At 45.2% G+C, this 27,876-nt stretch overlaps 1 protein-coding gene across 3 annotated transcripts in view; it reads right to left on the reverse strand.

Annotated features, from left to right (window-relative positions):
* Msra (methionine sulfoxide reductase A) overlaps positions 1 to 27,876 on the reverse strand; it is a 319,877-nt gene that overhangs the window by 203,779 nt on the left and 88,222 nt on the right. The window lies entirely within an intron of this gene.

Consider the following 27,876-nt stretch of genomic DNA (forward strand, 5'->3'; position numbering starts at 1 on the left):
TTCCCCTCTGTGATCCAGGCACCTCAAACCCCGTCTTGCCCTGAGGGATGAACGCTCAGCTGCTCAGGGACTTACAATGGAAGCAGCTGTGTGGCCAGGCTATTTGTTTCAGTCTGATGGGGGCTGAGACATTGCTCCAGACCGGAGCAGGGCTGATGAGTTCATTAGTTCATAAACTGAAGAGACAGACATGTGCAGGAAGGATGAGGATGGTTGACACGGTGGGGGGATGGGGTAGGGAGCAGATCGGCCCTGGCATGGCGCAGCGGAGGAACCCATCCTCTAGCCAAGCAAACTGGGAAGCTTATGGGTTGCTGGTTCTCTGCCAGGCTCTGTGCTTCATGTCCGTGACATAAAGAGAAAGATGAGTGTCTTCCCTGTCATCACCCTTCATCAGCTAGCACAGCCATCCCCCTCCTTGGGATCACTGGTCATATCCATGCACCCAGCTTCTGTACCAGAGAAGCTGGTGCTCTTAAAGCTCCCTGCTCTGCTACAGTCCCCAGAGCGCCTGAGCTCCCAGGCTCACATCACCCCAGGAAATGCATTTCATCATCATCCACTCCTCTGGAGCGGTTCACTTTGGTGATACTTTTAATAATCCCCACACTGCAACACCACAGCTAACTCCTGCACTTGGAAATGCATATACTGTAAGATGGAAATTTCCTGACTTCATGAAATCTCTCCCCATTAATACAAGTAATTCCTAATGACTATCCAAAGCAGATCGTCTTGGAGTTGGGGGAATAGTTCAGTTAGGGAAGCACCTGCCCTCCAAGCATGAGGATTCGAGTTCAGATGGCTAGCATTTATATAAAGAAAGCCAAGAATGGTTGACTCATCTGTAACACCAGAGCCAGGGAGGGAGGACAGGCAATCCTCGGAGCACAAGGGCCACCCAGTCTAATCAGTCAGTGAATGGCAGGTTCTGTGACAGACCCTGTCTCAAATGGCAACACGAAGAGCAACAGAGGAATGTACTGATGTCAACCTCTAGCCTCTTCATGCATATGTGGGTGGCACATGTACACACATACCATAGACACAGGCACACAGATATCCAATATTGTATACGGTTGGAAAAAAACAGATAATCTTGAGAGTATAAATTACACTTAAAATAAAGCTACCTTATGGATTAAGATCTGTGTTTCAGCCTGGAGTATTCAGCGATGTCCTTATAAATGGAACTGTTGAAAATGCTGGCATACAGAAGTAATTCAAGACCAGTCTCTTCTACACTAACATGTCTCTGTGTTTTACCGCTTCTAAAATACAATATAGATTTTAATATGCATGGTGAGCATATCTAAGACAGCAGAATCACACTTCTAATATTGTTTTTAAACGTATCTGTCTTCTAAGAGTGGTAGGGGCTGAGCTTTGCTGGTTCACATTGCTTTATGGCCCTGGTACATGGCTGATGCTAAACTATTTACTTGCTCCCTGGTATTTGTTAGGGAGATCAGTTAGAGCATATTAAAATAACAGCCTCACAGCACAGTCGAGTCCTTGGAATGTAATTAAGGTACACAGACCTCAGAGGCATCTTCTCAGCCAATCGCTAGCCATATTATTTCCGTGGAGCCTACCCCAGGGCTTCCTGTGCACACTGAAGTCAGCTGCCACTAACAGTTGTGCACTACACTGTGCAGAGCAGGCAGTACACAGCACACTGACATCCCCAAGCACTCTGCCGACCTTTTCTTTCTTCTTTGTGAACCTGTCAGCAGTCCGCGCAAGTAGTTACACTCTCCCTTGATGACGCATGGGCTTCATGGAGGTGGCACAGGGTGCTGTCAGCTGTCAGTCACCAGCTGAGCAGGAGTGGCCGGCTGGCTCCCCGCCCCCACCCCCTTGCTCGCTGACAGTGATAAATGGTCAGCCTGGTACTCAGCTGAGCCAGAGGGACCCAGTCTTCCCCATGCAATCTGTTCCGGCGGATACCCCCCTTCCCTACAGCATCTCTGGCAGTATCAGAAAGCATTATACTTAGGTCTGGGCCGGAGAGGGCCTGCTTGGCTCTGTGGCTGCTATTCTCCCATAGAAAAGGAAATTTGACATTATTTTGTGCTTGGAAGCACAGACTTTAGTGGTACAAACCTCACAGCAAACTCCTCTTGGTTCATTCTCCTTTCGCACAGGGAATAAAGCAGACATAGCTAAAAATATGTGATTTTAAGAAAGACAAATTGTGGCGGTATGAACGCTGGGGTGGCCAGCGTTTGTCCAGGATGGCCTCTGATCAGTGAAGAGGCTCCCAGCTTCTGAAGTCATTGTCTGTTTCAGGAGATCATAAAGGAAGAAAAGATTCTAAGGATAAAGAGGTGGGACACCGGCAAGGCTCAGCACAGACTGGGTCTGCAAGATAAGATGCTGCTCCTTTGCTTATGGATAGGTATTAAATTCGGGGTTCATATATAAAAAGAGCAGCAGCAATATTCTGTTGTAGAAAAAAACATCCTGTGGGATAAGAATGGACCTTCATCTGGAACAAGGAAGGGGAAGTATAAGAGAGTATGTATGACACACTGAGGTTTGCTTAAAAAGCAACACAACATACACACACACACACACACACACACACACACACACACACGTACATATGCATACACATGCACAACAAACCATCCTATTACGTTTGAGCTCTATTCTTGGTGATATATTTCCTTTTTGGAAATACAAATACCAAACGTTTCAACTGTTCACAGTCACCACCATGGCAAACACCATGTAGCCCAGGAGCCTGTCCCCAAGCTGAAAGTTGTTGAACTACTCAAGGCTCAGACTGTACCCAGCCTTGTGACAAAGTCCCCAGATGACCCCATCTGAATCACAAAAACAATTCTGCAAACCACTTTAAAACAGTAAGGGGTTGAAAGCATCCTAACAGACCTCAAGAAAAGAAGGGTGCCGTGTTTCCCCCTGAAAACTGTTGTGTGGTCTCCAGAGCATGTTAAAAGGGAGGAAATATTTTTAGAACACCAGTCACTCCAAATTCTAGACAGGACTCGGAGATGATCAAAAGTCAAACTGGAGATGTCTCTGGATTTCTCTCTCTTTTATTTTAGGGGAGGACAGAGGGAGAACATGGTGCCTGTTTGAATTACTTCTCAGCCCGGCTACCTCTCCCCTTTTCATCTTTTCTGTTTTTGTCGCCTCTGTTATTTTCCTCCACATCTTGGGGACACGCTTCTTAGAAGTCTATGATGATTTTTAAAATTGGTTTGAACATCTCATACTTCCATCAAAAATAGATTTTATGATGAAGCTGTCATCTGAACAATATGTCAATTAATTTTTTTTTTAAAATCCAGGCCATCAAGATGGCTCAGCAGGTAAGAGCGCTGCTGGGCAAGCCTAGCACCTTAAGTTCAATCCCTAGAACTCATGTAAATGTGAAAGGAGAGAACCAAATCCACAGAGCTGTCCTCTGATTTCTGCATGTGTACTGTCCCTCTTTCCCCAAATCCCACCACACCACGCACACAGGCAAACATACAGAGAGAAACAAATATACACATGGAGAGAGAGAGAGAGAGAGAGAGAGAGAGAGAGAGAGAGAGAGAAACACAGAGAGAGAGAGAAACAGAGAGAGAGAGAGACAGACAGACACAGACACAGACACAGACAGACACAGAGAGATCTTTAGAATCAACTCTTTCTGAAGACAGAGCACCTTGGTATTGGCTGTTACTGAAGGCAGTCTCTACCTTCTGAGACTGACCTGGCCTTCTGAGATAACGGTGCATTCGAGGCTAATTAAGGGAAGTAGGATAATTCAGGCCATCTCCACATTGAGAAACACGAAGAAGAGAAATCTCCAACCCTGCTTTAGCAGTGACACAGACAGGCCTTCTGGGATTATTTTTACTTGTCTTTCTACGCTAATAAGCATCTAAGCATTGCACAGATGGACCTGGGCTTCTAAATTCATGAAGGGACAGAGTTGAGAGCGAAATTCTGAGTGTCTGTGATCTTCCTTGTGTGCATACCCAAGGGAACACTTGCAGATTCTGGTGATAGGTCACTTCTGGGGAAATGGACTAATGATTGGTTGGGCCTCTGCTGAAGGGAATGGGAGCAATTTTTACTAAAATACAAGACTCAGGAAGGACAAAGGCAGAAGCACCTTCCACAGGGTCTACACTGGAACCAAACTAAAGTCTGTCTGTGCAGGGAGCGTCTGCTTCCACAGAGATATGCCTGAAGGGGGTCCAAAGTGGATCAAGGGCTTTGGAAAAACCTGATTTAGACCCCTCAGCCCCAGAAATGGAGCAGATATCTATGACCTGTCAAACGTCACTTACAAAGAGAATTAGTACAGACCCTGCAGAAAATCTGATTTTGAGTAGAGTTATATCTTGATAGGTCTGCCAGGTTCTGAGTGCTAAAAGTAAATTACAGTAATTGGTGTTTTCTGTCACGTTCCTATCTGCAAAGACTGATAGCTCAGAACATAAACTATTGTGGGAAATGCCTCTGGGAAGCAGCCAAGGGAATGCAGGCAAGGCCCCAACTTAAAAGTGAGTTTCACTGAAAGTAAGTTTATACGGCAGATGCCTGGGACCCAGAACCCATTTCCCAAGAACATGCTGGCATATATGGTGGTAAGTCACCCCACATGGGCCTACTTGTAATGAGTCTTCAATATAACTATGTGGTCCAGGATTCTGGCCTCTATTTATAAAACATTTTTTGCAGTGAGAGAATATATTTTTCTGCATGGCATTAAGAAAACACCCTCCACACTGATAACTTGTTACCTTCCCATGCTGCCCAGCTACTAACCTGAAACAAATCTCATGCCATTGGGAACAGATTGCCAGCTTAGGGCAGAAACCACTTGTTTTAGAACAACCATCATTTGAATGTGTAACACACATTTCTAATTCCAAGGCCCAATTCCATATTAGGATATGAAGCTCAGGGTTCTCCAGAAAGCTGGAACCCAGGTGCCGGCCAGGCTGTGGTGTCATCTGAGAGCTTAGTGTCGGTGGCGCTTGGTGAGTTTGAGGACAGATGCTCTCCCAGTTCCAAGTGGATAGCAATGACTTTTTTGTTCTGCTGTCAAGAGGTGGGGTTTGGCTGCCTTTCCCTTGAGTGTGGGCTACACTAAGTTGGAGGGAACACAGTGGGAGGGGTGGGAGGGAGGTCAGCTCTCAGCACAGGTAGTAGCTGACATCTGTCTTAAGTGCTCTCTTGTTCTCTCCTGGGCAGCTTATGGCAGGAAGCATCTGTTACCCGGATGATGAGGCAGCCCTGTGAGGAGGCCTATGTGATGAGACACTAAGGCCGGAGAAAGGCCGCATGAGTGAAACTGAAACTGACAAGACAAGATGCAGACCTTTTGACACACAGCAGCCTCCTGAGTGACTCTGGCCTGGGAATCCAACTAGACCACACCCAGATTTGTGGCTTCAAAACACCATGAGATGATAGGAGATTATTGTTTTAAGCTGTGAGTTCTGGAATTGCTTATTATCCAGAAATATGAAAGTAAAATAGTAGTATGTTCTAATGAAGGAAACAATGCGTTTTTTTTCCAAAGAGGAACTAATTAAGCCAAGAAAGCAAACCACTTTTTATAAAGCTAATTTCCATAGGAAAAAAAATACATTTCTAGTCTAACTGATTCGCAAATCAACGCCTGAAACACAAGCCATTTCTAAGTTGGAGACACTGGCTATGTGATTTATTTTCTCCACAGATGTGCCCCGTCACCGCTCCCATGTGTTGGCATTGCTAAAGCAGTCATTTCTGAACCAACAAAGTCTAGGGATGGTGCAGAAAATATCCAAGCCCAGCTTTTAGCATTTTCACGATAATTTTGGCAATTTTTATTCATTTGTGTTATCCAGGGGATTGTTAGCGCCTTTTCCTGCTGCTTTGTTTGGGGAAGTTCTATCTCTGCTTTGTGGGGCTTAGAAAAACAATGAAGAAAAAATGTTTTCCCAGAATTCCCAAAGAAGCAAAATTTAAATTCATGCCAAAGGCCTCACTACAATGGAGAGAATCTTCCAGATTTTGGTGGAGTTTTGCTTGGTTATATAGTTGAATTTGAGAGTTTTCTTTCCCCTTTGCTTATATGAAAATATAAAGATGGTGAGATTGCTTTTACTCGTATGAAACACTGACAGGCCCTTTTTGTCTCTTGTGTAAAGGGAATAAAAATCAAGTCTGGAAACTTTGATTGTGGTTGACATTGGGAACAGACGTCAGGTGAATGCACAGCAGAGTCTCCCACTCTTCATGAAACTGAGAACAGAAAACATCACAGCTGACAAGTCTCAGCTCAAAGGGTGCTTACCAGAAATTCTAGCCTAACAGTCTGGGTCCAATTAGGTAATGGGAACTACACAGTAGGCTAACCAGGGGAAGTCTCACGTCCATAATACTAACTATAATAAAAAAATCACTACTGGGGAACCTTGCCATGGTACACTAAGGGTGAGGGAGAGGACCCGGGAGAGACAAGCTTGGAAAAGGAGGGCTTGCTTCAGCAGGAACTCTTAGACAGTTTCTTCCTCAGGAGATAGGCAGCATACACCCAGTATGGAGTCCAGGTCAAGGCCGTAGGGCAGCTGTAGAGGTTCTGGGCACAGCTGTGAGCAAGAGCAGTGTAGGGCTGGGCAGCACAGGACCATGGTCTCCTCTGGAATGGCTCTCACAGGGCTGAGTCTAAGATAGGAACCATGGCTGGACAGGTCATGCTGGATGTCCTCACATTTATGCCCACTTTGACTCCAAAAGAAATATGTCGGGAGAGAGCCGTTCCAGCAACGTTCCCTGGTCCCCTCTCCCAAGAGCACTTTACACTGGGATTACTTTATGAAAGGAATGCTAATTGTTAGAGACTAATGGGGTTTCCTAGGTAACAACTTCATATGTTGATTACTTGAGCTTTGGCAACCAATCCACATGTATTGTAAATACCATACAGCCACACGCAAAAAGTAAAGTACAGTGACATAAAATCCCAAGAAAGTCTGACTTGAGTTAATGGCATCACGACACAAGGACTTGACCATACGCAGCGAGGATTGTAGGATGATAGCCAAAAAGCACCTTGGGATTCTGTTCCATTTTTTATGATTACTTATGGCTCTTAAACTATTTCATAAAAAGTATTTTAGCTTGTGAGAAGTTCTAAACATATAAATATATTACCTAATTGCTTAAAATGTGAGTTTACAAATTGCTTAAGGTGCATAATGCAAACTGAAAGGAATTTCCTTCCCAGTACATAATACTCATAGGTACACAGTGCTGACCCATTATACAATTAAAGGCCCTGAGTTTGTAGCCTATGTGCATAGCCATTCCAAAGGATGGACAAACAATAGCCCCACTTCTCTAATAGAACAGAATCACAACAGAATTACCGTGGAGAAAAATAACTGGAGAATAAATCCACTCCATCAGGGAAAGAGATGTTTTAAAATCTTATAAGCTTAATTTTAAGCCAATAATAGCACACAACTATTTCATGATGATAAAACATAACACAAATCAAAACATTTTAGGAAGAAACACTGACAAGGAAGTTATATCTTGTTATTATTGTCACACAGCTCCCCCAGGATGAGTAGACCCTGGTTTGCGGAGAAAGGTAGGAAACAAATGTTCCTTAGAGTGTAGGATGGTCTTCTTGAAGGGTGGCTGTGTAAGTCAGGGCCCTGCACAGAATACTGGCTGTAACATCCCTCATGTGGCCTCTAGCATATGGCAAGGTGGGGATGAGGAGGAAGCTGGCCTGGTGCTAAGGAAACCAAGCTCTGGATGAGTCTCCATTTCCTTTCTTGTGTATTGTGGTTGGAATGCAGCTATCCACCATGTTCATGCATTTGAACAGTTGGTCCCCAGCTGTTAGAGGGGGGAAGCTAGTTGGTTAACATTAGTCTAAAAGGGTGGGGACTGAGGGTTATGGGCCACCTATGCCCATGGCCTGAGCTCATTCCCCTACCTCTCCCTGCATCCGGGTCTGCTGAGATGTGAGTGAGGCCCCTCCCACTCACACTGCCACCAGCATGAGATGTGAGGTACTGTCCCGCCCTCCCCACTGTGAAGCATGAGTTAAAATAAAGCCTTCTTCCCCTAAATTGCTTCTGTCCCCTAAATTATTTCGCCCCAGTGCTTCTTTCCAAATTCTGCAAATAGTGGTATTTAGTGGAAGTTTTCACTCCAAGGACAGCCAAGAGTGGGTACAATGCAGTCCCTGCAAGAGTATCCAGACATCACAGACAGGTCCCAGACAGGTCACTGTGGATCACCTGGTTACCAAGTGCAGAGAAATACACAGCTATGCTATCTTTAAGGACACAGAAGAGGACTTGCAGCCGGATGTATCTTTTCCCGGATGTATTTTTTCCTCCCGGCACAGAGGAGGGGCACTGAGGTGGTCCTCTGTGGTGCAATGGGCAGGGACCCGTGTCCTTCTAACCCATCAGAGATGAAAAGTAGAGCTAAAGTTGAAACCTGATGTAAGTCCCAGTTGAAAAGAACACACCGGGAAATTGTTCGAAAACAAAAGCAATCCCTGTGCCGAAGCTAAAAAGCATGAATTTACAGGATCAGCCCTCGGAATGGCTGATGACAGCTCGTACAAAGAGATCTAAGCCTGGTATTTTACAGAAACCAAAGCAAGACCTTTCTCTCTATACAGAGCTCAAAGATAAATGGCATATAGGATTTAAATCTAACATTTCCACTGAAGAGACAATAGCCTCCCAGCAAGCCTGACCTTATTTCACGCAGAGGCGGCTATCCACTCGCTGCCACCTCCCCCACCCCTGGAACCCAGCTACCACTGCCCGAAACCCTCTAGGTGACAAAGCTTTCACCCGCACTGGAAGCTTTGAATCGTACATGCTTTTAAGGGAATGAGCAGAGACAATTTTACCCACAGGTAAATGGTCACCATCCTTCATTCTTACGACAGGTGTTGGCAAAACACTGTCAACCAATCAAATACATTTTACCTCCCTTTTTTTTTTTTTTTTTTTTTTTTTGTATACTCCATGAGCTAAGGTTTGGTAATTATTTTTTTAATGGTTGAAAAACAATCAGGAAGAAAAATGGTTCTTGACATATGAAAACTCTATGGGATCAAATTCACTAAGGTTTTACTGGTGTAAAGTCACACTTGTGTACACGCTCTCTGTGCTGCCTTCACTGCACAATACTGTAGTGAAGAACTGCAACCAAGACTGTCTGGCCTACAAAACCTAAAACATTAGCCATCTGGACCTTTATAGAAATCGTTTGCCAGCCCTGTCCTAAACCAGCTTGAGAGGAACATGAGGATGTGATGTTGGGGTGGGGGTGGGTCAAGACTCATAAGAAGGAGGAGTTCTCCTATGGACAGGGCTATGTGAGAAGGGACTGAAGCACAGAAGTCAAACCCGGCTCACCATGCCCATATCCAGTGCAAGCCAGGGAGCGTCAGCTGGACCCACCAGCAGGAAAGGGTAGAATATGCTGGAGCCCTGAAGATGCAGCCCTGGTGAGGTCTGGTCCCCACAGAATGCTGCCTTTGAGTAGTTTGTGTGACCTCTCTAAGCTTCACTGTGCTCATTTCAAGGAAGAACTGGGAATAAATATCCTTCTCTCAGAGTCAGTGTGAAAGGGTAAGAGGACAACCTATGCGAAAGAACTCAGCTTTGAAAGATGAGGAGTTTCCATAGGAACATGGGGCTCCAAATTGAGGAAGGAACTGAATGTCAGTTCAGCCTATGGTCAAGGGTGAAGACATCCTTGGTTGTTGAGTCAGAAAAGACAGTTAAAGGACTAGATCCTGGCACACAACCCTTCCCCCTCACAATCCTTCCAGCATCTGTGCCCCTTCCTAATGACTTCCCAAGATACCCATGAATATCCCTTGGCCCACCATAGTTACTAATGGTTAAATTGTGCTCACAGTTCTTATAAATCCCCCATGGCATCTTCAGAACATCCATTCTGAGTCACAAACAGAATTTCTACCTCACTTCCATCTACCTGTGATCAGGTCACCTGACCTACTGGTTTGCCTTATCCTACAACATGTTTAAGTAACATCTTGGGGGGGGGGACCCTAGATTGTCCAGCTGCTGATGAACAGTGGAATGAAATTCCTGGGACTTTGGGAAATTTGCAATGACTTCTAATGTCTGACACGCTCACAAACCACCCTGCAGCCAGCTGTCCACCCCAACAGTAACTGTCTGCAGAGGACTGGCGCTCACTGAGGGTAACGCCTTCTGTGGAGATGTAGCTGGCAGGGGCTCTGTAGAAGGTAATGGCAGCCCTTTAGCCTTGAGCTAGAAGATGGCATGGCAAATGTTGGGGACATTTACTAAGAGCTGGAGGAACCTGAGGAAAGAGCAGCCGAGAGCCAGGGCTCAGGCAATAAGATCAGAAGAGCACACTTACCCACGGCTTGGCCTCGTGTTTTATTCAGCAGCATTTACTTCTCTGCCGCCATTAACCCTTCCTTTCTCTTCCTCCACCAAGTAGCTGATGATGTCAGGCTACACTCTTCAATCCGACCGTCAGATTTACAAAGGGGAAATCTAGCTGTGAGTCCTAGTGGCACAATGTCACTGCTTACATGGCTGAAAGCTTGTGAGTGCTCTGACCTATCACTGTACAATTCTGATTCTAGATCACTCCATCCATCAGAAACCATCCTGTTTAATACACCAGGGTTGTTAGGTGGGCTGGGTAAAGAAAACAGACCTGATACTCTCAGATATTCAGGCAAACCTAAGACTTCCCTGAAGTTGTTTTAAAAAAGTTTTTTTTTCCAGGTTGTAAAGGAGCAGGGCAAGGAAGTATTTAAAAATGCTAAAAACTTTCTAATCCTATGTAAGCCACAGCACTTACCTTCAACTTGAAAAGAGGAGGGAGAAAAGAAAGAGTAGGATCCCCAGCTAGCCCCAGCTTGGCCACCTCCCACTCTCTGCCCATTACTGTGACTGTTGATTTCTAAGTCATAAGCTATTTTTTATTTTTGCTCTGGCCATGACTGCCTCAAGCCTTCATGTGTTTGATCTGCCCTTGATTGCAGCCACACTAACCAACCCAACATTTCTCTGACTTCTTTGTTGCAGTATCCATCTAAGCCATTTGTTGTAATATTCATCCATCCATCCATTCACAGTTGACTTCAGGCACTCTGCGGACCTTGTGTCCTGACCCATTGTTCTCATTTAGTCCCTGGAGTCAAGGACCCAAAGTAGCACGTGATGTGATGTCCTGTGTTGCGGGCCTGCCTTTGTTTCCACATCTGTCTCTAATGTTTACAGAATCTGTTGTGATAATGGCCCAAAAATGACATACTCATGGCCATACATAAAGCATAAAACTGTAGATAAACTAAACTGTTTGATGATAGTTTATAACATAGTGACTTCTGGTCTTAAAGGATACCATAAAGGAAAATATTAGGTAAGTGGGCCTGCCAATGGGCTCATGAAGTGTGTTTAAAGACCTCAAAACTACATCTTATGCTTCAAAGGTATGTTGATGAAAAGGAGCAGAAAGAGAAAAACATCAGCCCTCAGTTGGACAAGCTTCAGAACATGCTCAGTACCTGAGGTCTTAAACAAAGCCCAAGATGGGCCATTAAAAAAATTCTTCTGGATGTGGGCTAAGTTCAGGGCATAACAATGGTATATTTAAAGTATACAAATGAGGTGCTAGGAAGGTGGTTCAATAGGTAAAGTACTTACCTTGCAAGCATAAGAACCTCAATTTAATCCCCAGAACTCTTGTCAAACAAGAAGCTGGGAGTGGTAATGCTATGTATTTGTAATGCCAGCACTGGGGAGGCAGACAAATTTAACTCTGGGGTTTACTGGACAGCTATCCTAGCCTACTTGGTGAGTTCCATGCCACTGAGAGACCTTGTCTCAGAAGAAAAAAAATAGATGGATAGTGCCTGAGGAACAATAATCAAGGCTGTCTTTGGCCTCTACATGCAAGTGTACATATACACATACTCCAAAAAAGTGTACAAATGAATGGAAGCCCTTGAGGCAGAAATCATGAACTCAAAACTGACCAACTTGAGGCCAAATAATACAACCCCTTCTGCCTATTGTCTGAAGGTTAAAAGGTCAAGCTCTACCTCAAAGCTACTGTGGCACTGGGTGTCATGGCACCCCTTTGAATTTCTTGGGCTTTGCCCCTAAAGTGTGATCACTAAGGTCTTTTGTAACCTAGTATTATCTTAGGAGAACATTTACAATACAAAGTCTCATCATATACAAATCACTGTGGCAGACAGCCAGCAGGAACAGATCCTGTTGGAAATCATGGATTTGTATAATCCTTTCTCCCTGAGTAACTTGCCTCTAAATGATGGAATATAGCATTAAGGCACCCCAACTCCTGGAACCAAACTACAGAAAGTTGGAATTCCATTTTGATAGCTGACACTCTCTCTTGCATGCTTTGATGAAGCAAGGTAACCCATTGGAAGACCTGTGTAACAAGGAATTAAGGACAGCGATGGGTAGCAGTCAAAGCTGAGGCACTCAACCCAAAGCTCTTAAGAAGTTGGTTCCATCATACCAGTGAGCCTGAAGGATCACCTCCTGGGTGGAGCCTTCATGATAAGACCTCTACCCTGCCTAACACATTAATGAAACCAGGAAGGAGAGGGCCAGCTGAGTGTATCTAGGAGCCTAAATCCCAGAAGTTGACCATTTATGTGTGTTGTTTCAGGGTGTTGAGTTAGAGTATAATTTATCAAACAATAGATAACTAATGCACAATGTTGTTTATATCCATGAACTCAAAATCTACATCTTTGCTATTTATTTTAGATATTCTTAGATGTTCTATAAATAAAATGAGCAATTATCTGGAACTTGGCTTAGAAACCAGATAACTTGACTGCACTACATAGCGTCAAGGATAAAACAGGCAAGCCACTGAAACCTCTTGTCCATCCCTGCCCACATTCTGGCCTCAAAATGTTGGCGTTCCAGATGGAAGATGTAGACAGGTTAATGTGCCAAGAAAAATGGTACTGGTCTCTCTACAACTCTGCCATTTCACTCACAGTTCTGCATTTTGAGGAGTAAATACAGCTTCCCATTTATCCCCTCAGACAAAATGCACACTGGTCCCAGTCAGGCCAAGGTACCCGTCCTATGGAGGAGCGTTGCTCACCTCATAGGCATAGCTGATGGGTGAGAGATGAAGCCTCTAGGGCCCTGGTGCTCATCATGAGATTCTTCCACTTCATACCAAAAGGTTGCACTGTGGAGCTCTGGATTGTGACCATATGTCACCACCTCCATCAATCCAGCTAGTTCCTTTCATTTCCTCTACCAGTGACCAATCCCCTGACTCTGCCCTCACCTTCTCTCTCTGGGCTTCATTAAATGCCATCATCATTGAGCAACATGAGCAATGGTTTTGTACAGCTGTACGTCATCTTTAAGATGAACCCCACAGCTTGCACCTTGGCCTGAGGTCCTTTCCAAAGATCTGTCCCTGGCTGTTTTCTATCCATGTCTCCTTTCCCTGTTGCTCTCTTACCAGCCACACTCATTGTTACCATGTGAACGAACAAAGATGTTACCCACGAGGCCTTTGCACTGCTGTTCCAGTCGCCTGAACATTCTGCCTATAGATGATTGCTTCTCATTTCAAGTTTTACCCAGAGACTAGCTCCACAGAGAAGTCTTCTCTGCCATGTATTTGTTCAGCAGCATCTTCTGCTCCCTTCTCATACCTTCTTCTGTTTCGTTTCCTTCATAACACTTGGTAATACTTAAGCTACGGTATAGTTTCTGGCTCTGACCTATCTTCCCCCATTTCCCACTGTGGGTGTAGGCTCTCTCCATCTTGCCCTTATATCCCCAGTACCTAGGATAGTGTCCTGTTTTACTGTTTGCTGCACTGACTGTGTATTTCACAAACAGGTCTAACAAAGAAGGCTGAAATTGAAAGTCATCAAGGTAGACCAAAAAAAAAAAAAAAAAAAAAGAAAGAAATAAGTCAGCTGAAGACAAGGGTATTTTTCAACCACTTGACAATATTTGGAAGTGGTAAACAACCAGGGAGAGTATTTAGAGCATATCTCAATCTTCCAGCTTTTAAACACTTCCTTTCCCATTGTTTTCTTCAATGCAGTCAACAGAAAAGACTAAAACACAATCTCCAACGGTGTCCAGTGCTAAACAAATATGTCCCATATTTGTGACATAAGGCAGATGATTCCATAGACAAAGTGCTTGCTGTGACAGCACAAGAAGCTGAGTTTGGCTTCCCAGCACCCAGGTAAATGCTAGGTACTATGGTTATATCTGTAACTCCAGTGCTTGATGGGTAGAGGCAGAGACAGATGAATCCAATGGTCCTGCTTGTCAACCAGTCTAACCAAAACAGTAAGCTCAAGAAAGACTGTCTCAAAAGCCAAGATGAACAACAACAGAGGAAGACTCCCAGCATCAGCTCTGGCACACTCACACATGCACACACGCATGCACACATGAATACACTCACAGGTAAGCACATGCTTGTACACATGTGTATACACACAAACATAAAAATACAAAAAAAAAGGGAGGGATGGAAGAAAGGAGGGAGGTTGGTTAATAGATCTGGTCTCTGGCCCTGGTTCCTGGTACGTAGTAGCTCCAAGCCCTCAGAATTTCTGACTGAGAAGAGTAAGAGGAACATCTTATGTGGGACATAGCAAGTCTCTCCATCCTTGAATTCATGCTAATGAGGTAACTCCTAGAAGATGGGGATGGGGGATGTGGCCAGAGGAACTAACCAGGTCATTTAGAAGGCTGGAACTTCTTCTAGTCCCATCCCCGACCTCTAGGAAAGAAGAGGCCAATAACTTGTAATTGTCATCCACAATAGGATTGGGTTGTCTTCTGGAACTGAGACCTGATGTGTGAAGTCTGGCAGGAGCTCTGGGGACTTAGAACAGGTCCAAGAAGAGCTGCTAGACACCCAGCCACTGTGTAAGGAAAATAGGGAGAATGCTTTGGTGTAGGAAATCTACTCACTTGGTGTCAGAAAGGTTTTGCGAGTACAGAGTAAACAGGTGCCCACCCTTGATGGTCATATTTCTGCATATTAAAAACTTCCTTGGGGAGAGGCACTGGTACAGAGAGCCCAGCAGGCACCGAGAGGTGGCTGAACTATCAATATCTCACCAAATCCCATCCCAACCCACAAAGTAGCAGGGTTCCCACCTTATATGTCGCAAATCTGCTCCTGAGAAATTTGAACCCAGAACCATTCATTCCTAAGTCATAGTGCCCCTTAGGATAGTGGTATATTCAAGTCTTGACCACAAACTAATAATGTCACCCTAGAAAACAGCAAGATAAGGCCAAGATGGTCAGCAGAGAGCATCCACTCAACAAAATAGACATACTACAGCATCAAAACCAAGCCTTTGTTCACGGAAAGCCTGGATTGCCCTGGTAGGACATGCATGATTACCACCGACGGACTGTGACAGCCAAACAGGATCATGAAGCTCATCCTAGCCCGCCTCTTTTCTAGAACGATGAATAGAACAATTCTCAGAGCTCCCAGAGAACCTGGACTTCTTCTCCATTATCTGTAGTTATTATAAAAGACTCGAGTCATGCTGGATTTTAAGAAAGGGATAATGATCCCATTTTATGACCATATTACTTTAAAAACAAAAAAGACAATTTTTAAAAGATGAGACTGACCCAGAGGGGCAGCATGACACAGGATGTGTGCAGAGTAGACATAGTGTCACAGTAAAATGGCCACTGCTAAGCAAGACTTTGGATAAAGAAGTTTTAACTGTCTAATGCCTCTGCAGCCATGAAATGTCCAGAAGCATGCAATCAGGCATTAACTCCTAAGAGCCATGTTCTATACACACATAGAAATTCAATAAATCCACTAAGAAACAAGCCAACAAAAGCCTTCATGAGGGCTGAGGAGATGGTTAAGTTGTCAAGTACTCAGGTGAGGACCTGAGTTTGGATGCCAGAGCCTGTGTAAAGTTGGGCCTGGTAGCAAACATCCATCATCCCTGTGCTCCTATGGCAAGGTGGGAGGTGGAGACAGAAGAATCCCCGGAAAGCCCACAGGGCAGCGAGCACAGTCAGTTTAGTGGTGAACAACTGACTGTCTCCAGGTGGGAAGCAAGGACCAAAACTGAGCTCATTCTCTGACTTCCAAACATGTCATGACATGTGTGCACCTACACTAATACACACAAGTATATATGCATATAAAATACATGCACATATAAAAAGCTTCTCTGCTTGGCATAGCAGATGTGAGCAGTGGGTCCGGATTCTGGGTTACCATGTTCCACTCAACCACTGAGTTCTTTATCTAACATGCCCAAGCATCCCAACTGCATCCCAACTTTGAGAATCCAGGAGTTTCTAATTCACCTTGGCTTGTTGATCAACCTACAGTGCTCTGGATTTTAACAAAAGAAACAGCACATGAGCTCCTCAAGTGACTGTGGGCTCTGCCATTCCTCCTACACTGTGGTGGATTAAAGTGACTGTTACTGTCATTGGCCCAGCCACTGAGGTGAGTATTAATCCATCAGTAAAGCATATATGTTATGTCTTCATTGCTACTCATGTGAGCGTCTTCATATTCAGTGGCATTTTCTGTGCTACAAAATTAGCAACCTTGCAGTTAACAGGTTCTTCACATTGCTTTCATGCTTGGAATGTTGTGATTGTTCAAGAGCTCAGATTCGTTTGGTTTTACTGTCTGGGTATGTGAAATTAAGCAAATCTACGGGGAGTGTATACCCCTGAGTGTTTGGATTTTCACACTCTCAGCTCAAGGACAATTCAGACATTTAAAATGTCATGGATAATTAGCCAGCCTTTTTATAAATAAGATTTCTTGCTCTGATAGAATCACAAAGTTTGCCAGCCTCGGGTATAAATGTACTCATTAGGGAGTGATCAGATGTTCTCTAAAAAGTTGTTTGTGTTTCTGCAAAGTGGAGCTAGGCAAAATGGTGAACAAGACACAAGCCAAGAGGTAAGGAGGCCAGGGGCCAGAGGAGGGAGAATTTGAAGTCTAGACCTAGAGGCTCCCAGGATCTAGATCTAAAGCTGCAGGATCTAGAACTAGAAGAGCTCAGGATCAAGACCAGAGATACCAAAGTTCTAGATCTAGAAATGCTGGGACTCTAGACTAAAAGTGTACAGAGCCTAGGTCTAAAAGTATCTAATGTCTATACTTAAAGGTATCTGGGATACAGAACTAGGATTCCGAGCTCTACAACTAGAGGCTTGTGGGTCTAGATCTAGTGCTGACTCTGGAGAGACCATGTCTTTATTATTGTTCCCTCAACTGGGAACCCAAAAAACTGCCTCCAATCCTTAAAATCCCCCTTTACCAGACTGTGAATACACAGTAGAGAGTATATAAAAGATAACAGGCAGGTAATGTGGGCTTCCAGCTTGGCACCCAAGGTGTCCATAGCTTTTCTCTAGACCTTGCAGTTATGGCTGCAGAGGCAGGATGCTGAGGTCTCATTAAAGAGAAAACGTGAACTGGAAATGGCTCAAGCCTGATCTCAGTGACAATACTTCCTCCAGCAAGGCTGTACCATAAACCTCTCCCAAACACTGCCATAAACTGAGAGTAAGTTCTCAGATACTGGAGCCTGTGAGGGACATTTCTCATTCAAACCCCTGCACTGTTACCAAAAACAAAGTTATTTAAATGTCCTTAGTGGTATGTAGATACACACAAAGGACAGCTGTTTCTGTAGCTACTAAAATGTAGCTACTTCCTCCCAACTAGAGGTTGGTCCTAGCATAGTTCTGACTCTCTGTGCTCCTAGTGAACTCACAGCACTTTAAAAAAAAATCATCCTAACAAAAAGTGGCTAATCACACTTGCTATGCAAGAAGGAGGACCTGGTTTCAGATCCCAGAACCCATTTTAAACAAAAGAGCCAGATATGGCCATACGCATGTCTATAATTCTAGCACTGTGGGGCTGAAGATGGAAGGATCACTGGGGTGTGCTGGTCACCAACCTAGCTCTAGGTTCAGGAAATAACCCAGTCTCAAAAGAACAAGTGAGGGAGTGAGAAAACAGGACACCTAGTACATGAACCTGCACACATATACATGCATACGTACCAGATTCTCTCTGTCTCTCTGTGTCTCTGTCTCTGTCTCTGTCTCTCTCTCTCTCTCTGTCTCTGTCTCTCTCTCTCTCTCTCTCTCTCTCTCTCACACACACACACACACACACACACACACACACACACAACTGACAAGCAAACACAGTGCGAGTGTCCTGATTTTGAAGGTTCCTATTTGGTATCCCCACAACCATCAAGACACTTTGCCAGATTCCTCTGGGTTATTATGCTGTTCCCATGTGTGATAATTCAGAGCTACAGAACAGAAACCAACTCATCCACAGTAAATTAGCACCAACACCAACCTGCTCAGCCTTGGAAAGGCCTGGCACACTTCATAGCACTGTTATTGGCTAAGTACGAATTGCTCCCTCACACCCACAAGCTTGAGTGTTTGAACAGTTGGTCCCGCGCTCTGATAGCACTGTTTTGGGGTGGTGATGGAACCTTGTGGCCATGGGGCTTATATAACATCTGTAGGCCACTGGTAACAGGCCTTTGGGGGTTATAAACCACTCCACTGTTGACCACTGAAATATGTGGAACCCTAGCCATACATTTTCATTACCAAGAATTCCACTACGCCTTCCTAATCTCGATGATGATCTAAACCTCCTGAGACTGTGAACTGAAATAAACCTTCCATCTCTTAGGCGGTTAAGATTAGCATTTGCCACAGTAACAAGGAAAGCAGCCAATACAGTCCCTACATTCTGGGATAGGCAAGCTTGGCTTGTGGGTCAGTAGAGACAGCAGCTACACTTATACAGCCCAGACAAACCCCAGCACCATAGGGACTTACTGAGAGAAAATGGAGTTATTTCTGTTTCCCAGGAGGGAGGCAGATAAATGGATAAATGATTTGGAGATGTAGCAGTGAATGACTACTGTACCACAGATACATGAGTGTGCTGAGAGTCAGGGTGGGAACTCCATTCTGACCTGGGCCTGATCCAGTGTTAACTAACAGGACCTCGGTCAAGCCCTCTTACGTCACTCCTATGAACATGGGTTTGGAGGATAAAGGGCTTTTCTGCAGACATGTCTGGATCGCATTTATAGAAACTGGTGTGTGCACAGAGGCTGACAGCAAGCTGAACTCCTGGTGCAGACAGAAGGAAGCATTTGTTTCTGGAACTCATCTTCAACATAGCACACAATGTCTCAGCCAAACTCCTGGGCCTCTGGAGGCCACCTACCACCCAGAGACCACCAAGATGGATTCTCATGCCCTGAACACTATTCTTGCGGGTGCTACACAGCTCAGGGAAAGTGTGGACTAGGATCCCTTCTGGGAGTCTGTAGTCTGAGATGAACAAATGCTTCTGATTTTTCAAAGAGCAGATTCAAGAACTCTCCCACAGGCAGGCTTCTCCTGAAACGTCTGTTCTTGTCCCGAATTTTAAAACCATGATGTGACATTTTAACATATGGCAAAGAGAGATGAATTTGAGATCGCTCAAACTACTTAAAAGATCTGCATTAAACAGATATTTCCATTACTCCAGTTCTAATAAGTCCTGGTTTCATCCGGGCTATCAGCGACAGAGTAAGTAATTACCTTTCAACTTGGGCTGTTCCAGCCCATTAGGCCAATACTGATGACTCGGGAAAGGCGGCTGTAGTTAACTAATGATAAAAGATGAAATGGAATGGAAGAAAATGCTGCTGCCTTGGCCCACCCACCCACATCTATTGTGAGGAATGAATCAGAAATAAATAAATGTGATTGAGTGATAAGGCTTTAAAAGTAAATATTCAAAATAAATAGAGTCATAACTACCATGATAAGAACAGAGAACAAAATGTCTCCTCCAATATGTCACATATTTGGAAAATCTTAAATCACTAGTTACAGTGTTTAGCTATGCACAAGGATGGGATCCAATGGAACCAATCAGCCTCGATGTGAATGCATATGTGAATTGGGTATTCATTCAAAAAGCAGTCTGATACCTCAGGCTTCTCGCTAGGTCCTAACAGTACAAATGCTTGTGAAACCTGATTCTCTGTGACAGAGACTCAGGACAGTGATGGTAACCATACCCCAACGTAGGGATTTTCTGATGAACACAATTACTAGTAAGTTCTCTAAATTTTTCTTTAACCAAATGTCCCAGACACAACCAGCTGCTGCTTATCACTTCTGCGTTATATTTCTGGCCTCTGGAGAAGAGAAGCATGACTACGGTGATTTGTTAGCATCCACAATTCTGATAGAGTGTACAGAAGAAATAACAGTTCTAGAAGAGAGCAATAGAGAGAAACAATGCTCAAGACAGGCTGGGAAGGCTTGGAGGTGGTGTGCACATCGTGGACCTGCACCTCCTACTTGCTCCGACAAGAAAGCATGAGCACAGTGGGCAGAGAGAACATCTGGAGAAGGGGCAGTCCCTGTGAGAGGGAACCATAGTGAGGTCAGGAGGTTTGAGCGGAAGCACTCTGGGAAACCACGGCATCTGTCCACAAGACGCTGCCTGGCAGTAGTCCTCCTGAGTGCCGCTCAGCCTGAGTCCTCCCTCACCGGCTCTCTGCTCACCCAGACGGCCATTCTCTCTGACACAACACCAGCAACTCTTCTATTGTCCCTCCTGCCCTCTCTCGTTTTGGGGCGGGATATGGGTTCATCCCATTACCCCAAGCTCATCAAGGACCAAGAGCCCAGTACCTTTCCTAATACACAAACCCCTAAGGGTAGCACCAGCCCTATCTACCCTAGACATTCATCCTAGGATAAGTTCTTCTGGGTTCTCCTCAGAAGCTTGCCTGAGACAGAACTATGGCTGGAGGAGTCTGAATACTGTCACCCAAGCCCTTGGGACCCCGAGGTTAGTGGACTGCCTCCACAGCCTCACAAACTGCCTAGGTCATTTTTAAAGAAGACAAGTAATGCCACGTGTGACTTAATTAGTAATGCAGGCATGTTCTGATGCAAATGCTCAACATAAGACAGACAAGGGATACAGATGACTGCAGGAACAAGCACAGGAATGACATGGGGAACAGTGACAAGGGGGGCTGCACATTGAGCTAGTCAAGGCAGGATCCGGAAAACATGGCATCTTGAAAACTGGAGCCTGGCTGCAAGCCCAGAAAAGAGACAACCGGGAAACTTCCTGGGCACAGGGCCCATGGAGGGGCAGCATACATTTGTGGGTACTGGGGAGGTGCCTAGAGAAAGCTGAAGTCCCAGAGTTTGGACAATTCGTGGAGGCATTCCAAGGAAACTGAGTTTTTCAAGGTCAGGGGTTCAAAGAGAGACTACAAGGCCCCTGTCAGCACAGAGTGAATCAGGTGCTAACATGACTTCCAGCTGGATTTAGCTGCCTGATAAGTCTTGACTGTGTCCTGATATTCAGTTGACCCCCTCAGCTTCTTTGCCATCAGTCTCTTGACTTCACAAGGACTGGGTTATGTGATGTGGCTGAGGCTGCCTTTGGACTCACACAGCAAAGAACAAAGACCCCAGGCAGGCACACAGCCTCCGGCTCAGAGGCATCCTGCCATGTAGCTGTCTACTCTCTGAAGAGCTTAAGAACCACATACTGTAAGCAGAAGTATTAAGATTTAAAATAAAACATGCTGTACTGAGAGACTATGAGCAGAGAGGCTCACAGCGATGGCTGTGAGGGAAAAAGAAAAAAAACCAACCCCCCAAACTGGCTACCACTTTCCATCTGGAAGGTTCTTTCTGTCCCATCCCCCAACTTTTCACCTTCCGGACTCTTAAGAGACCCAGCCTGGGAATAATTAAGTCACCGTACCAACATAACTTCCCCAAGATCCTCGCAGCTTTGTAGCTCAGCACCGCAGCCTGCCATGTCACTGACATTTTTAAATAAAGATTTAGTATTTATTTTTGGTTCTAGAGGTTGGAATTGAACCCAGGGCCTTGCATATGCCTGGCAAATGCTCTACTCCTAACAAGACCTACTGGCCCTTGACAGGTAGAGCCCAATTGTGGTTGTTTAAATAAGAATAACCCCCATGAGTTCATATATATTTAAATATATTTGATTATATTTCTATATATATTTGAATGCTTAGTCACCAGGGAGTGGCACCATTTTAAGAGATTAGTAGGTTTTATGTTAGAGGAAGTGTATCACTAAAGATGAGATTCGAGGGTTCAGAAGCCCAGGCAGGCCCAATGTCTCTCTTCCTGCCGCCTGTGGATTCAGATGAATAATTCTTTGCTACTTCTCCAGCACCGTGCTTCCTACCAGGATGATAATGGACTAAACCTCTGAAACTGTAAGCAAGCAGCAAAGAAATGCTTTCTTTTATAAAAGATGTCATTCTTATGGTGTCTCTTCACAGCAACAGATCACTACGACACCAACACATGATGGAAAGATCTGTGGAAGAGGAAGTCAGCTACGTTTTCTGTCTCTTGCAGCTTAGGGACTTTGCTTCCTTCAATTTTGGCCTCTCTTTAAGAACTCATCTCTGGTTTCCATCTCTCATCCCATGTTGACCCATTCCTCCACCACCTTTAGCCCGAGTTCAAGTCCATCTTCTACATCAACTAGCTCTAGTCCACCAGCACAGTTCCCAATCTCTGCCATTAGTTAATATTCTATTACGTAGCCAGAGTCCACCTTCTCCTGTCTATCACTTCCCTTCCTCATCACTCCACCCACCACAGCTGCAATATTCAGACCATGTTCCAGAGTCAGCACCAGAAAGACGTCCCACAACCATGCCCTTCAGAGTCCCTCCAGTCTTAATCAGCTCTCCCTGGTCCTCTCCAAGGTGCTCCTTGGTGGTTGTAGAAGCTGTGAACTCCTTTAACATCAAGCGTCTACTGAGCAAGGTGACAGACACTATCCAGCTCCGGGCCTGCTACTCTGCACTGCCTCTGTCCCCACAAGAGTGACACACGTCTGCTGCACTTCCATTCCTCAAACCCCTGCCACAGTGCAATATCCCCTGTCCACTGGAAGGATATTTATCAAACATTATTTATGATTTTTATTGTCCCTATAATTGCATGTGACACTATCCATTCCCTGCCCTACAGTTTAAGTTCGTCTGTTTCCATTTCTTACTTCGGATTCTTTGGGCCTAAGATATCGTGTCTTCTTCCTTCATGGGAGACACAGGAGCAACCATAACGTTGTGTAAGAAGAGCCTCTGTAGATCTACACAACAGATCCGCATTGCAAATCCAAGCAGTGGGTAACAGATCTGTGCTACTGCTAGAATGACAAACTGTCCACCTGTGTACAGCCAGCTAGACAAACTGCAGAGGCACTTTAGAGATGATTCCCGAAGGGTTCTCACGTGCTCGAGCTGATGATTTTGCCTTTCCCCAAAGTCTTGTCTTGTGTAATTAGCTGGGTGCTCCTGTATTGGTCGTTTGCAGTGTCTGCCTGTGCTGTCAAAAGTGCAGCAATTTGAAGGCCAGGCAACCGCAGTGTTGATAGCTTTAAAAGTATATTCCTTCCTACAGTTCTATTCACTAATAATAATTTGTTCATTACTTAGTATCTCATCAGCAAAGATAGAAAGTGCTTCTTTCCTCTCACAGCAACTAGAAGAGGGAGACATCTGTTAAGAGCCCTGATACAAATGCAAGGCAGCATGAGAAGCTATTCAATTGTCTTAACGGTTTATTTTCCTAATGTAATATTTAAAATGGAGTCAACGCTCTTAAAATGTTAACCTTCACAGTTTTTCCAGGGTTGGGGAGGTCAGAGAGATAAGGACAGACAGGCAGGGGAATGGTCAACAGCACAAAGAGACCAAATACTTCATCGAAAGTGGCAGTGCCTGCACTTGCTCCCGCCCCCAACTTCGGCAGAGTGTTACTGGTACAGGGAATTAGCTGGGAGGTGAGGGATGGGAGGGCGCTTGTCATATGAACAATCTGCCACCTCATGCTCCTGCCACTGAGTATGGAGCACTTCGTCCTACTTCCCCATGGTAGGGGACTTCAGAGACTGAAGCACCTCTGAAATCCTGAGACACAACGAGTCTTTCCTTTCTGAAGTTGTTCTGTCAAAGATGTGGTCACAGTGATGTGAAACTAACCATCCAATGTTCCCCCTTCCTTTAAAACAACGACAAAAGACCCGTCGTAGTTCTACCTGCCCCTTTAATCACGTGAGGACAAGTGAAAGGACAGCCATCTATGGAATCTCCCCAGACACCGTCAGATGATGCTGGACAGAGGGTGAGAACTACCTTTCGATTACATATAAGCGCCGCCTTCACGGACTAAGACATAACCTTTTGTAAGTACTGACAGTGTGCGCCTCATGCCTTTATGTTTCATTCCCTTTCTTGCCTCATTGTGCTTGCCAGCACCTCTGTCAGGATGATGTGCAGGGATGGTGAGAAGTGATGTCAGCCTAGCCTTTACCTAGTTAAGAAAGACACACCCCGTAGGCTCTTTGAGAATCTGTTTCTCTCTCTCTCTCTCTCTCTCTCTCTCTCTCTCTCTCTCTCTCTCACACACACACACACACACACACACACACACACACACACACACACACACACACACACTAAACTGTAAAAATTCAAATAAAATAAGCAAATGGTGAGAGATGCAAGCGCAAGGGCAGGGGAACCAGAACGAGGCGAGACTCAGAAAGTGCGTACACAGGAGCTCATCCCAGGCCCTGGTCGGGGCAGCCTCACTTTCTCCAGCACGGATGGGTTTGCCAGTTGCCTGCTGGATGAATTCACTGGTTGGTCAGTTAAGCTCATTTAAAAACTGAAGGAACAAGTCAGTTCCCAAGCATAGCCAGAGTCTGTAAGTTACCACTGACTGAAACAAAAGCAATTTGAAGTCTTACTAGGATTTTGTTGCCGTGTGAGATTGGTGGTGGTGGTGGTGGTGGTGGTGGTGTGTGTGTGGCGAGGTGGAGGTGGGAGTAGGGGGATGCACACATCCAGTGTTCATGCATGCAAAGCACAGGACAGAGAAAGATAATGGTGTCTGCCTCTATAACTCTCTGCCTTATTCTCTTCAGACACTGAAGCTCCCCTTTTCAGCTGGATGGGCTGGCCAATGAGCTGCTGGGATTGGCCTATCTCCCCTCTTAACATTAAAGTTACAGCTATGAATGGCCACGAGCAGCTCTTTTATATGGATCCTAGGATTCAGACTCAGGTCCTCATGCTTGTACTCACTGATCTATCCCCCAAGCTCCCTTCTAGGTTATACTTCTATCTCAGTTTGGATATTTAAAAGCCAGCACTATCTCCAGTCACTGAGACAGGATGAGAAAAATTACATAAATGCAAAAGTGCTGAGGACACTCCCTTTGTCAGGCTCCGCCTCCACAGGCATAGCACAGAGTGACTAAGAACAGGCAGTCCCTTAACGTTCCCGTCATGAGCACATGCTCTGACATCAGTAAGCATCACCTGCGGCTGGAAACAATGTGACAGGTGGGCTGCTACATACTTAGCATAGTCAAGACGTCAGTGTCTTCCAACTGAATGGTTTACTCTGGCAAAACCTCAGCTGTTCGTCACTTTCCGGGAGTGTGAGAGTCTCCTGCTTGGGTAGAGAGTGTACTGTGTAAGCCTCAAGCCCAGAAAGTGGTAGGCGCTGGTCCAAGATTTTAAAAGAGAAGTAGTTTTAAATTCCAGCTGAAGCCCTTCCTAGATCTGTGACAGATAGAATGACCATGACAGGGGAGCAAGGAAAACAGTCTTATAGGCCCGCCGCCATGTAAGAATCCAGGAAAGTAGCCCTAGGGGCCACTCCCCTGATTGTGTCTGGGGTAGCAGAGATGAAATATAGATTTTAAAAGATGTTAACTCTGGAATACTAGAGGGGGTATGTGCTAATTCAGCAGGGAGGTTTAGAAGGACCCTGCCATAGAGCTAGACAAGGCATATCAAAATTAGGTGGTGTTCGTGTGTGTGTGTGTGTGTGTGTGTGTGTGTGTGTGTGTGTGTGTGTCGCAGGGGGCTGTTTCTTTCACTTGTGAATCCCAAGAGCTTTTGGGCAGGTGCAGTGTACACAGGACCCACTGAGAGCCAAAGTGGTTTAACTAATTCACCACTACAACAAATGAACCAGTCTCCTCTGACCCCTCACAAGGGTTAAAACATGGTTTAAGTATTTAATTGATGATGCCTCTTTCTTTCCTACCTTCCAACAGTCATACTGCAGGATTCTCCCCAGTTACTGGGGTGAGCCTCTGTGATAGCCAGGTCATGTCCAAAAGACAGCATCACTCAACTATGAATCGCAGACAATGATAGCCCTGAAGATACTGCCTGGAGCAGATAGGGTATGATGGGATTGGTGGGCTAGGGATAGAGAATAGAGAAACTCATTCTCCTTGGAGGGTGTGGCCACTGGTAGAGTCCCTTATGCTTCACTGTAGGGTCACACACCCACATATAGATGGGCAGCACTAGTGGATTTAGTGGGGTACCAAGGAGGAGAAGGGAGGAGGAAGGGGAAGAAGAGGAGGAGGAAGAAGAGAAGAGAGCAGCGTGCGAGGCAGATGTATGGTGGAGGATAAGGGCAAGGGAGACTGGAAGAGGAAAATGGCAGTGGGTAGATTATATTTCTTTGTATAAATGTATGAAATTTTCGAGAGTAAAAACAAAAAATTATTCTTTTAAGTTATTGTGGTGTCTGTCCCACTGGCACATTCATCATGAAAATGCAAGGACAGCCCACATGCATATAAAGACCCACACAGGGACATCTGAGCTGGCTGTGGGCATCAGCAGTGAAGTGGAAGCCTAGGAGCAGAGTAAGCAATACTCTTTGTTACTGCCAAGCTTGGAACTCCACATGGAAGCGGAGCAAATTTATAGAACAGGGACTGTTGGTAAAGAAAAGTTTGCATGCACTTGAGCCTCCCAACCACACCTCAAGGCTGTCATCATGACTTCAAAGCACAAGCTCAGGGTAAAAAAAAATGGCTAATTCCTTCCACTTCCCTGTGTGTGTGGTTTACATGCATGCATATATTCGATGTGTAGGTCCATGTGTACATGGGTGCATGTTCATGTGGAAGCCCAAGGTTGACGCTGGGAATTATCTGGATCACCCTCTACTTTACTCACCGAGGCGGAGTCTCTTAATCAGCCAAGAGCTCATGGATCTGGCTAGTCTTGCTAGCCAGCTTCTGGGCTTGATGTCACAGGCAGGCCGCCACACCCAACAGACATTTCTTGTAGGTAGGAAAACTGAAGTACAAGGACCACAAGGCCATGTCCTGAGTCATAAAACTAGTAAGCCATAAAGATGGGACTCTAGCCCAGACTGCCAGGGTCTAACAGCCACAGTGCCCATTAAGAAGGGTAGCAGTCCCATGTGCCCACAGAGCTTCTCATCCCTGGCCACTCATATGCCTATGAAAGCAGGAAGACACACAGGGGTCCTCCGTAGGTCACCTGCACTCTTCTTGCCCTTGGAGGAGTGGGTGGCTGCGTGGGAAACTGCAATTACTCACTGAGTTGCATGGTGTCTTCTCTTTGTTCATCTTGCAATTAGAACAAGACGCCCGGCTTTGAGCACAAGGCTTTGAACACCGTGAGGGGGTCTCAGTGCGGCTGTCCTGAACACACATGTAAGGCACAGCACAGAGGCTAGGGTGCAGGGGAGATGGTGCTCAGCCTCCCCTGTTTCCCCCTGTCCTTTGAATTAGCATGTTGGAATCACTGAAGCAAAAGCCCAGCTAATCTCCCGGCTGGCGTGACTGTCATTATCATGCCGCGCACACATGCATATTCAGCCAGATTTAAGGGAAGAAGTA

Source organism: Rattus norvegicus, chromosome 15 (assembly GCF_021556685.1).
Source record: "Rattus norvegicus strain SHRSP/BbbUtx chromosome 15, alternate assembly SHRSP_T2T, whole genome shotgun sequence".
Lineage (NCBI taxonomy): Eukaryota > Metazoa > Chordata > Mammalia > Rodentia > Muridae > Rattus > Rattus norvegicus.